Source organism: Triticum urartu, unplaced genomic scaffold (assembly GCF_003073215.2).
Source record: "Triticum urartu cultivar G1812 unplaced genomic scaffold, Tu2.1 TuUngrouped_contig_2887, whole genome shotgun sequence".
NCBI classification, from domain to species: Eukaryota; Viridiplantae; Streptophyta; class Magnoliopsida; order Poales; family Poaceae; genus Triticum; species Triticum urartu.
The window spans coordinates 42,426-56,335 of record NW_024113390.1 but is presented as its reverse complement, the minus strand read 5'-3'; positions in this window follow the sequence as shown (position 1 = coordinate 56,335).

Here is a 13,910-nt window from a genome sequence, read left to right as displayed (position 1 = left end):
TTTCCATGATTGCTCTCTAAACTTGCACCTTGCGGATTCCACTATTAAGAAACCTATGGGAAGAATTAATGATGTTCTTATTGTTGCAAATAGGAATTATGTGCCCATAGATTTTATCGTTCTTGACATAGATTGCAATCCTTCATGTCCTATTATTCTTGGTAGACCTTTCCTTAGAACGATTGGTGCAATTATTGATATGAAGGAAGGAAATATTAGATTTCAATTTCCATTAAGGAAAGGCATGGAACACTTTCCTAGAAAGAAAATTAAATTACCTTATGAATCTATTATGAGAGCCACTTATGGATTGCCTACCAAAGATGGCAATACCTAGATCTATTCTTGTTTGTTATGCCTAGCTAGGGGCGTTAAACGATAGCGCTTGTTGGGAGGCAACCCAATTTTATTTTTATTCCTTGCTTTTTGCTCCTGTTTAGTAATAAATAAATTATCTATCCTCTGTTTTTTTGTGTTTTTTGTGTTTAATTAGTGTTTGTGCCAAGTAGAACCGTTGGAAAGACTTGGGGAAAGTCTTGTTGAACTTGCTGTTAAAAACAGAAACTTTAGCGCTCACGAGAACTGCTGTCATTTTTATTTGGAAAGTGCTATTTGGTTAATTATTTTTGAATATTATTAATAGATAAATTCCTAACGTCCATAAATTTATTTTAGAATTTTTGGGGTTCCAGATCTTGCGCTAGCTACAGATTACTACAGACTGTTCTGTTTTTGACAGATTCTGTTTTTCGTGTGTTGTTTGCTTATTTTGATGAATCTATGGCTAGTAAAATAGTATATAAACCATAGAAAAGTTGGAATACAGTAGATTTAACACCCATATAAATAAATAATGAGTTCATTACAGTACCTTGAAGTGGTCTTTTGTTTTCTTTCGCTAACGGAGCTCACGAGATTTTCTACTTTAAGTTTTGTGTTGTGAAGTTTTCAAGTTTTGGGTAAAGATTTGATGAATTATGGAACAAGGAGTGGCAAGAGCCTAAGCTTGGGGATGCCCATGGCACCCCCAAGATAATATAATGACACCTAAAAGCCAAAGCTTGGGGATGCCCCGGAAGGCATCCCCTCTTTCGTTTACTTCTATCGGTAACTTTACTTGGAGCTATATTATTATTCGCCACATGATATGTGTTTTGCTTGGAGCGTCTTGTATTATTTGAGTCTTTGCTTGTTAGTTTACCACAATCATCCTTGTTGTACACACCTTTTGAGAGAGCCATACATGATTTGGAATTTGTTAGAATACTCTATGTGCTTCGCTTATATCTTTTGAGTTCTATAATTTTGCTCTAGTGCTTCACTTATATCTTTTAGAGCACGGTGGTGGATTTGTTTTATAGAAACTATTGATCTATCATGCTCCACTTAGATTATTTTAAGAGTCTTAATATCATGGTAATTTGCTTAAAATCCTAATATGCTTGGTATGCAAGATTAATAATAAAACTTTCTTATGAGTGTGTTGAATACTAAGAGAAGTTTGATGCTTGATGATTGTTTTGAGACATGGAGGTAATAATATCAAAGTCGTGCTAGTTGAGTAGTTGTGAAATTGAGAAATACTTGTGTTGAGATTTGCAAGTCCCGTAGCATGCACGTATGGTAAACTTTATGCAACAAATTTGAAATATGAGGTGTTATTTGATTGTCTTCCTTATGAGTGGTGGTCGGGGACGAGCGATGGTCTTTTCCTACCAATCTATCCCCCTAGGAGCATGCGCGTAGTACCGAGGTTTTTGATGACTTGTAGATTTTTGCAATAAGTATGTGAGTTTTTTATGACTAATGTTGAGTCCATGGATTATACGCACTCTCACCCTTCCATCCTTGCTAGCCTCTTCGGTACCGTGCATTGCGCTTTCTCACATTGAGAGTTGGCGCAAACTTCGCCAGTGCATCCAAACCCCGTGATATGATACGCTCTTTCACACATAAACCTCCTTATATCTTCCTCAAAACAGCCACCATACCTACCTATTATGGCATTTCCATAGCCATTCCGAGATATATTTCCATGCAACTTTCCATCATTCCGTTCATCATGACACGTTCATCATTGTCATATAGCTTAGCATGGTCATGTAGTTGACATAGTATTTGTGGCAAAGCCACCATTCATAATTCTTTCATACATGTCACTCTTGGTCCATTGCATATCCCGGTACACCGCTGGAGGCATTCATATAGAGTCATCTTTGTTCTAGTATCGAGTTGTAATCATTGAGTTGTAAATAAATAGAAGTGTGATGATCATCATTTTCTAGAGCATTGTCCCATGTGAGGAATATAAAAAAAGGCCATAAAAAGATAAGGCCCAAAAAAAGAGAAAAGGCCCAAAAAGAAAAAATGAGAGAAAAAGAGAGAAGGGACAATGTTACTATCCTTTGCCACACTTGTGCTTTAAAGTAGCACCATGATCTTCATAGTAGAGAGTCTCTCATGTTATCACTTTCATATACTAGTGGGAATTTTTCATTATAGAACTTGGCATGTATATTCCAACAATGGGCCTCCTCAAGTGCCCTAGGTCTTCGTGAGCAAGAAAGTTGGATGCACACCCACTAGTTTCTTTTGTTGAGCTTTCATACATTTATAGCTCTAGTACATCTGTTGCATGGCAATCCCTACTCCTTGCATTAACATCAATCGGTGGGCATCTCCATAGCCCATTGATTAGCCTCGTTGATGTGAGACTTCCTCCTTTTTTGTCTTCTCCACATAACCCCCCTCATTATATTCTGTTCCACCTATAGTGCTATGTCCATGGTTCGCGCTCATATATTGCGTGAAAGTTTATAGGTTTGAGATTACTAAAGTATGAAACAATTGCTTGGCTTGTCATCGAGGTTGTGCATGATGATAGCATTCTTGTGTGACGAAAATGAAACATGACTAAACCATATGATTTTGTAGGGATGAACTTTCTTTGGCCATGTTATTTTGAGAAGGCATAATTGCTTAGTTAGTATGCTTGAAGTATTATCATTTTTATGTCAATATGAACTTTTGTCTTGAATCTTTCGGATCTGAATATTCATACCACAATTAAGAAGAATTACATTAAAATTATGCCAAGTAGCACTCCGCATCAAAAATTCTGTTTTTGCCATTTACCTACTCGAGGACGAGCATGAATTAAGCTTGGGGATGCTCGATATGTCTCCAACATATCTATAATTTTTGATTGATCCATGCTATATTATCTACTGTTTTGGACATTATTGGGCTTTATTATCCACTTTTATATTATTTTTGGGACTAACCTATTAACCGAAGGCCCAGCCCAGAATTGCTGTTTTTTGCCTGTTTTAGGGTTTCGAAGAAAAGGAATATCAAACGGAGTCCAAACGGAAAGAAACCTTCGGGAACGTGATTTTCTCATCGAATATAACTCAAGAGACTTGGACCCTACGTCAAGCCACGTAACAGGAGGCCACGAGGTAGGGGGCGCGCCTACCCCCCCAGGCGCGCCCTCCACCCTCGTGGGCCCCCTGTTGCTCCACCGACGTACTTCTTCCTCCTATATATACCCACGTACCCCCAAACAATCAGATACGGAGCCAAAAACCCTAATTCCATGGCCGCAACTTTCTGTATCCACGAGATCTCATCTTGGGGCCTGTTCCGGAGCTCCGCCGGAGGGGGCATCGATCACGGAGGGCTTCTTCATCAACACCATAGCCCCTCCGATGAAGTGTGAGTAGTTTACTTCAGACCTACGGGTCCATAGTTAGTAGCTATATGGCTCCTTCTCTCTTTTTGGATCTCAATACAATGTTCTCCCCCTCTCTTGTGGAGATCTATTCGATGTAATCTTCTTTTTGCGGTGTGTTTGTTGAGACCGATGAATTGTGGGTTTATGATCAAGTATATCTATGAATAATATTTGAATCTTCTCTGAATTCTTTTATGTATGATTGGTTATCTTTGCAAGTCTCTTCGAATTATTAGTTTGGTTTGGCCTACTAGATTGATCTTTCTTGCAATGGGAGAAGTGCTTAGCTTTGGGTTCAATCTTGCGGTGTCCTCTCCCGGTGACAGTAAGGGCAGCAAAGCACGTGTTGTATTGCTACCATCGAGGATAACAAGATGGGGTTTTCTTCATATTGCATGAGTCTATCCCTCTACATCATGTCATCTTGCTTAAGGCGTTACTCTATTTTTAACTTAATACTCTAGATGCATGCTGGATAGCGGTCGATGAGTGGAGTAATAGTAGTAGATGCAGGCAGGAGTCGGTCTACTTGTCTCGGACGTGATGCCTATATACATGATCATACCTACATATTCTCATAACTATGCTCAATTCTGTCAATTGCTCAACAGTAATTTGTTCACCCACCGTAGAATACTTATGCTCTCGAGAGAAGCCACTAGTGAAACCTATGGTCCCTGGGTCTATCTTTATCATATCAATCTCCTACTACTTAGTTATTTACTTTGCCATTTACTTTGCCTTTATTTTACTTTGCATCTTTATCATAAAAGTACCAAAAATATTATCTTATCATATCTATCATATCTCACTCTCGTAAGTGGCCTTATAGGGATTGACAACCCCTATTTGCGTTGGTTGCGAGTATTTATTTGTTTTGTGCAGGTACGAGGGACTCGCGCGTAGCCTCCTACTGGATTGATACCTCGGTTCTCAAAAACTGAGGGATATACTTACTCTACTTTGCTACATCATCCCTTCCTCTTCGGGGAAAACCAACGCAGTGCTAAAAGAGGTAGCACCCCTACTGTCACCGGGAAAGGACACCGCAAGATTGAACCCAAAGCTAAGCACTTCTCCCATTGCAAGAAAGATCAATCTAGTAGGCCAAACCAAACTGATAATTCAAAGAGACTTGCAAAGATAACCAATCATACATACAAGAATTCAGAGAAGATTCAAATATTATTTATAGATAGACTTGATCATAAACTCACAATTCATCGGTCTCAACAAACACACCGCAAAAAGAAGATTACATCGAATAGATCTCCACAAGAGAGGGGGAGAACATTGTATTGAGATCCAAAAAGAGAGAAGAAGCCATCTAGCTACTAACTATGGACCCGTAGGTCTGAGGTAAACTACTCACACTTCATCGGAGGGGCTATGGTGTTGATGTAGAAGCCCTCCGTGATCGATGCCCCCTCCGACAGAGCTCCGGAACAGGCCCCAAGATGGGATCTCGTGGATACAGAAAGTTACGGCGGTGGAATTAGGGTTTTGGCTCCGTATTTGATTGTTTGGGGGTACGTGGATATATATAGGAGGAAGGAGTACGTCGGTGGAGCAACAGGGGGCCACGAGGGTGGAGGGCGTGTTGGGATCTACGGTAGGGTGCGTCGACTGCAAATTAAAAATTCCTACGCGCAGAACAACCAAGAACATGCTACGGGAGATGGATCACAGTTCATTACCACTAGACGCGCAGTGTCGTGCAACGGAAGAAGAGTTGGGGTAGCACGTCCGCGTGGATCGTCTCCTCCTCGTCCGATCTCCCTCGTACAAACGGTGGTCGGTTCCCACGTACAGGTTTGCTGGAGCGGTGCAAGTGCACCACCTCTAACGGTATCCGCGCGTGCAGGAGGAACATCGTGCGGTAGACTGCTAGGTCCGATCACACAACTGGCGGCAAGTGGAGGTGTCTATTCGCAACACATGCAAACCCTAGTGACAGCGCCGAAGCGATCAGCTCATGAGTGTGCTGCACCTCCACTATATATATAGGCGTCCGTCACGGGCTCAACACTTGGGCCTCGCACGGACCCTAAAGCCCATAAGTCTACTCGGCCACAATCCGAATACAGTTCGGATCACATCCGACCAGTGTCCTCGGATCCGACGTTGTAGGTTCCTTCCCTTAAGCGCGCGACCCCTTAGGTTCAAGTCGGCTTGGTCGCAGTTCGGATCAACTCCGAACTGCAGGTTGGTAGCGGCCTCTAGCAAGGCATGCCGAACACCAAGCAGGCTAAGAAGCTGGTTAGCAAAGCTGTACATCATACTTCCATTCCTTTTACCACACGATATATGTTGTCGAGCTCAAGGCGAGTCTGTCATCCTTGTGCTAGCCCAACCTCTTTCTCGTTCCAGTGATGCCAACTACAAACCGGATTATCTCATAATCCTTGTCGCATGGCCTTATCCTGGTCGGATCACATGAGGGGCCCAGAGTATATCTCTCCTGATCGGAGGGGCAAATCCCATCTTGCTCGACCACGTCTCGCAGCATGGTTCTAGACAAACCCGAAACCTACCTTTATAACTACCCAGTTAGGGAGTAGCGTTTGGTCGGCCCAAAGCAAGTCTGTCACCATCCCGAGTACATGCGTCAGCTCAGGTCTTAGGACATAGAACATATGTTGTACTAGAGACTCACAGATGACATATCGCTGCGTTTCATAGTTGGGTCTGTCCGACTTGGACCTTATCTCGACTCGGATCCGACTACGTCGAATCCGACCAGATCCTTCCAAGTCCATATTATCCGGTTAGCATCCAATGCTCCATGGCTAGTGAGACCAAGCCATCGACCGTGTCATATGCTAGTCTAGTTGGCTGCGCGTCCACACAGTCCTTTTGACTAGGGACCTTTTAGGACAGTCATCATACAATGCATAGTCCCACAAACAAGTCACGTACTTGCTGATACACATCATTGATAATGTCCAAGGACTATCTTGGGGAAATATCCTGTGCTCCCGGGGCACTAGTGCTACCGGTGCTACGGGCTTTCGAGCCGTTGGATATGAGATCCAACAGATCTGAGGAGCTGTTGTATCTACACGCAATTTACGAACTCCTAAAGGTTTTTTTTGGAAAAATGTGTGACATTTGCTGGGAGCTCTTGGATCTGAGATCCGACGGACGAGCTCGCGCGGGAGCATCTAGGCTTAGGTGCTCCGGGAGCACCAGATATTTTCCCGGACTATCTTTATTCATAAACACATAGGAAATATCATCATACATGATTGCCTCTAGGGCATATCTCCAACAGGGTGCGCCTGGGGTAGGCAGGCGCGCCCCCCTACCTCGTGGCCTCCTCTCTTGTGCCTTGACGTAAGGTCCAAGTCTCATGGGTCTTATTCGTTGAGAAAATCATGTTCCCTAAGGTTTCATTCCGTTTGGACTCTGTTTGATATTCCTTTTCTTCGAAACCCTAAAACAGGCAAAAAAATAGCAATTCTGGGCTGGGCCTCCGGTTAATAGGTTAGTCCCAAAAATAATATAAAAGTGAATAATAAAGCCCAATAATGTCCAAAACTGTAGATAATATAGCATGGAGCAATCAAAATTATAGATACGTTGGAGGCGTATCAGGATCCCTCACGCTTGCATGACACGGAGAGCACCATAGGACAACACCAATAACAAAACATGCAACTCAAACCAATCTTGATCATCAAATAGCCCATAGGACAAAACAGATCTACTCAAAGATCATAGGATAGCCATACATCATTGGGAAATAATATATAGTGTTGAGCACCATGTTTAAGTAGAGATTACAGCGGGTAAGAGAGAGGTTACACCGCTGCATAGAGGGGGGAAGAGTTGGTGATGATGGCGGTGAAGTTGTTGGTGAAGATTGCGGTGATGATGGTGGCCCCGGCAGCGTTCCGGCACCACCGGAAGAGAAGGGGAGAGGGGGCCACTTCGTCTTATTCTTCCTTGACCTCCTCCCTAGATGGGAGAAGGGTTTCCCCTCTGGTCCTTGGCCTCCATGGCATGGGAGGGGCGAGAGCCCCTCCGAGATTGGATCAGTCTCTCTGTCTCTCTCTGTTTCTGCCTTCTGTTCTGCTGCCCTTTCACCGTTTCTTTTATATTCGGAGATCCGTAACTCCGATTGGGTTGAAACCTTCGCCCAGATCTTTTTCCAAAAAATAGCTTTCTTGCGGCCAAAGTAGAGCATCAATCGCCTTACGAGGGCCCCATGAGGGTGGGGGCGCGCCTGCCTGTAGTGGCCGTGGGCCCCACCCTCATGGCCACCTTGGGCACCGTCTCGCATTGATTTTCTTCCCAAAAATCACAAATATTCCAAAATAATTCTCCGTTCGTTTTTATCCCGTTTGGATTCCGTTTGATATGGATATTCTGCGAAACCAAAAACATGCAATAGACAGGAACTCGCACTGGGCACTGGATCAATATGTTAGTCCCAAAAATAGTATAAAAAGTTGCCAAAAAGTATATGGAAATTGTAGAATATTGGCATGGAACAATCAAAAAATATAGATATGACATAGACGTATCACTGAACGGCGTGGAACCTGGCCTCCTGAGCCGCCAGGACTTGCCACACGTTGCGCTGATAGACCGACGCCATGCTCGGCAAGCCGAAGGGCATGCGAACGTAGCTGTGTGGTGGACCCTCATAGCGGCCCGCACTCGAAGGCCAGAAGCGCTCCTGAGATGCAGCCCTGTTGAGCCCTGGGATGTCGATGTAGACGCGTAGTTCATCACCCTCACCTGGATGGTGAGTCGTGCTCGGTGAGCGGCTGTCGCCGTGCATGGCTCTCGCGTCTTGTAGCTCTTGGGTGGTCTTGGTGATGAACTCCTCGATGGTGGGCACTCCTCGCCCTGTGCTCTCCTGAGGGAAGGGTGCCGTGAAGCACGCTTCCAAGTGGTGCCCAAGCGCCTCCCTTGTGAGGTTGGCAAGGTCTGAGGCTCTCCAGAAGAGAGCCCCCGAGCCCTGCCCGAGGAGGGCGCCGGGCGCGCCTTCTTATGCGGTGGAGGGAGGCGCCCCTGGAGCGGGCGCTGATCCTGACGAGGCTCCTGACGCGACGCCATCTTCTTGGGGTCCTGCGCGGCACGGCTGCTTCTTCTTGGGGGTGGTCTCCGGAGGGCCTTCACTTCTGCTGTCAGGGTTGTCGATTGCTGTGGCTCGGAAGGCGCGCTCAAGGGAGCACACCGCATCCCTTTATTCACATGGAACTGTGATGATTCCCCTGCTTTCCTGGCATCTTGAGAACGTTGTAGCCGTGGTGAGTGACTGCCATGAACTTGGGCAGGGCTGGATACCCGAGGATGGCATTGTACGGCAGGCGGATGTGCGCGACATCGAAGTCGATGAGCTCAGTGTGGTAGTTCTTGCGCTCCCCGAAGGTGACAGGCAGATGGACTTGCCCTATCGGTGTGGTGGAACCGTCAGCCACTCCTGAGAAAGGCTTGGTTGGCTGAAGCTGCTCATAGGACACTTGGAGGTTGTCGAACGTGTCAACGGATAGGACGTTGAGCCCTGCGCCGCCGTCGATGAGAGTCTTGGTGACTTGCACATTGTTGATGACTGGGAAGCATAACATAGGGAGTGAGCCAGTGGTGGCTGCGCACTTGAGCTGGTCTGCCGAGTTGAAGGTGACGGTGCATTGGGACCACTTGAGCGGGCGCGTGGCCTCGAGCTTGGGGAGCGCCGCGTTCACCTCGCGAGCGAACTGTTTGAAGATGCGCTGAGAGGCTGGGGCCTGAGCACCGCCCAGGATGCAAGCGATCGCACGCGGCTACTGGAAGCTGTTGGGGAACGTAGTAATTTCAAAAAATTTACTACGCACACGCAAGATCATGGTGATGCATAGCAACGAGAGGGGAGAGTGTTGTCTGCGTACCCTCGTAGACCGAAAGCGGAAGCGTTAGCACAACGCGGTTGATGTAGTCGTACGTCTTCACGATCCGACCGATCAAGTACCGAACGCACGGCACCTCCGAGTTCAGCACACGTTCAGCTCGATGACGTCCCTCGAACTCCGATCCAGCCGAGTGTTGAGGGAGAGTTTCGTCAGCATGACGGCGTGGTGACGATGTTGATGTTCTACCAACGCAGGGCTTCGCCTAAGCACTGCTATAGTATTGTCGAGGTGGGCTATGGTGGAGGGGGGCACCGCACACGGCTAAAAGATCAACTTGATCAATTTTTATGTCTATGGGGTGCCCCCCTCCTCCGTATATAAAGGGGAGGAGGAGGAGGGGGCCGTCCAAGAGGAGGAGGCGCGCCCAAGGGGGGGCAATCCTACTCCAAGTAGGTTTTGCCCCCTTTCCTATTCCAACTACGAGAAGGGGGAAGGAGGAGGTGGAGAGAAGGAAGGAGAAGGGGGGCTCTCCCCCTCCCCTTTCCCAATTCGGATTGGGGCAAGGGGGCCGCGCGCCACCTCCTGCTGCCTCTCCTCTTCCACCACTTTGGGCCCATGAGGCCCAATAACCCCCGGGGGGGTTACGGTAACCCCCCGGTACTCCGGTATATATCCAATAACCCCCGGAACCATTCCAGTGTCCGAATATAGTCGTCCAATATATCGATCTTCATGTCTCGACCATTTCGAGACTCCTCGTCATGTCCGTGATCACATCCGGGACTCCGAACAACCTTCGGTACATCAAAACTCATAAACACATAATATAACCATCATCGAAACGTTAAGCGTGCGGACCCTACCGGTTCGAGAACTATGTAGACATGACCGAGACACGTCTCCGGTCAATAACCAATAGCAGAACCTGGATGCTCATATTGGCTCCTACATATTCTACGAAGATCTTTATCGGTCAAACCGCATAACAACATACGTTGTTCCCTTTGTCATCGGTATGTTACTTGCCACAGATTCGATCGTCGGTATCTCAATACCTAGTTCAATCTCGTTACCGGCAAGTCTCTTTACTCGTTCCGTAATACATCATCCCGCAACTAACTCATTAGTTGCAATGCTTGCAAGGCTTAAGCGATGTGCATTACCGAGAGGGCCCAGAGATACCTCTCCGACAATCGGAGTGACAAATCCTAATCTCGAAATACGCCAACCCAACAAGTACCTTTGGAGACACCTGTAGAGCACCTTTATAATCACCCAGTTATGTTGTGACGTTTGGTAGCACACAAAGTGTTCCTCCAATAAACGGGAGTTGCATAATCTCATAGTCATAGGAACATGTATAAGTCATGAAGAAAGCAATAGCAACAAACTAAATGGTCAAGTGCTAAGCTAACGGAATGGGTCAAGTCAATCACATCATTCTCCTAATGATGTGATCCCGTTAATCAAATGACAACCCATGTCAATGGTTAGGAAACTTAACCATCTTTGATCAACGAGCTAGTCAAGTAGAGGCATACTAGTGACACTATGTTTGTCTATGTATTCACACATGTATTATGTTTCCGGTTAATACAATTCTAGCATGAATAATAAACATTTATCATGATATAATGAAATAAATAATAACTTTATTATTGCCTCTAGGGCATATTTCCTTCAGTCTCCCACTTGCACTAGAGTCAATAATCTAGATTACACAGTAATGATTCTAACACCCATGGAGCCTTGGTGCTGATCATGTTTTGCTCGTGGAAGAGGCTTAGTCAACGGGTCTGCAACATTCAAATCCGTATGTATCTTGCAAATTTCTATGTCTCCCACCTAGACTAAATCCCATATGGAATTGAAGCGTCTCTTGATGTGCTTGGTTCTCTTGTGAAAATCTGGATTCCTTCGCCAAGGCAATTGCACCAGTATTGTCACAAAAGATTTTCATTGGACCCGATGCACTAGGTATGACACCTAGATCGGATATGAACTCCTTCATCCAGACTCCTTCATTTGCTGCTTCCGAAGCAGCTATGTACTCCGCTTCACACGTAGATTCCGCCACGACGCTTTGTTTAGAACTGCACCAACTGACAGCTCCACCATTTAATATAAACACGTATCCGGTTTGCGATTTAGAATCGTCCGGATCAGTGTCAAAGCTTGCGTCAACGTAACCATTTACGATGAGCTCTTTGTCACCTCCATAAACGAGAAACATATCCTTAGTCCTTTTCAGGTATTCCAGGATGTTCTTGACCGCTGTCCAGTGATCCACTCCTGGATTACTTTGGTACCTCACTGCTAGACTTATAGCAAGGCACACATCAGGTCTAGTACACAGCATTGCTTACATGATAGAGCCTATGGTTGAAGCATAGGGAACATATTTCATCTTCTCTCTATCTTCTCCAGTGGTCGGGCATTGAGTCTTACTCAACTTCACACCTTGTAACACAGGCAAGAACCCTTTCTTTGCTTGATCCATTTTGAACTTCTTCAAAAAAATTTCAAGGTATGTGCTTTGTGAAAGTCCAATTAAGCGTCTTGGTCTATCTCTATAGATCTTGATTCCCAATATGTAAGCAGCTTCACCGAGGTCTTTCATAGAAAAACTCTTATTCAAGTATCCCTTTATGCTATCTAGAAATTCTATATCATTTCCAATCAGCAATATGTCATCCACATATAATATCAGAAATGCTACAGAGCTCCCACTCACTTTCTTGTAAATATAGGCTTCTCCAAAAGTCTGTATAAAACCAAATGCTTTGATCACACTATCAAAGCATTTATTCCAACTCCGAGAGGCTTGCACCAGTCCATAAATGGATCGCTGGAGCTTGCACACTTTGTTAGCTCCCTTTGGATCGACAAAACCTTCTGGTTGCATCATATACAACTCTTCTTCCAGAAATCCATTCAGGAATGCAGTTTTTACATCCATTTGCCGAATTTCATAATCATAAAATGCGGCAATTGCTAACATGATTTGGACAAACTTAAGCATCACTATGGGTGAGAAGGTCTCATCGTAGTCAATCCCTTGAACTTGTCGAAAACCTTTTGCAACAAGTCGAGCTTTATAGACAGTAACATTACCGTCAGCGTCAGTCTTCTTCTTGAAGATGCATTTATTCTCAATTGCTTGCCGATCAACGGGCAAGTCAACCAAAGTTCACACTTTGTTCTCATACATGGATCCCATCTCAGATTTCATGGCCTCAAGCCATTTTGCGGAATCTGGGCTCACCATCGCTTCTTCATAGTTCGTAGGTTCGTCATGGTCTAGTAACATAACTTCCAGAACAGGATTACCGTACCACTCTGGTGCGGATCTTACTCTGGTTGACCTACGAGGTTCAGTAATAACTTGATCTAAAGTTTCATGATCATCATCATTAACTTCCTCACTAATTGGTGTAGGTGTCACAGAAACCGTTTTCTGTGATGAACTACTTTCCAATAAGGGAGCAGGTACAGTTACCTCATCAAGTTCTACTTTCCTCCCACTCACTTCTTTCGAGAGAACCTCCTTCTCTAGAAAAACTACGAATTTAGCAACAGAAGTCTTGCCTTCGGATCTGTGATAGAAGGTGTACCCAACAGTCTCCTTTGGGTATCCTATGAAGACACATTTCTCTGATTTGGGTTCGAGCTTATCAGGTTGAAGCTTTTTCACATAAGCATCACAGCCCCAAACTTTCAGAAACGACAACTTTGGTTTCTTACCAAACCATAGTTCATAAGGCGTCGTCTCAACGGATTTCGATGGTGCCCTATTTAAGGTGAATGCGGCCGTCTCTAAAGCATAACCCCAAAACGATAGCGGTAAATCAGTAAGAGACATCATAGATCGCACCATATCTAGTAAAGTACGATTACGACGTTCGGACACACCATTACGCTGTGGTGTTCCGGGTGGCGTGAGTTGCGAAACTATTCCACATTGTTTCAAATGAAGACCAAACTCATAACTAAAATATTCTCCTCCATGATCAGATCGTAGATACTTTATTTTCTTGTTACGATGATTTTCAACTTCACTCTGAAATTCTTTGAACTTTTCAAATGTTTCAGACTTATGTTTCATTAAGTAGATATACCCATATCTGCTTAAATCATCTGCGAAGGTGAGAAAATAACGATATCCGCCACGAGCCTCAACATTCATTGGACCACATACATCTGTATGTATGATCTCAAACAAATCCGTTGCTCTCCCCATAGTTCCAGAGAATGGAGTTTTAGTCATCTTGCCCATGAGGCACGGTTCGCAAGTAACAAGTGATTCATAATCAAGTGGTTCCAAAAGTCCATCA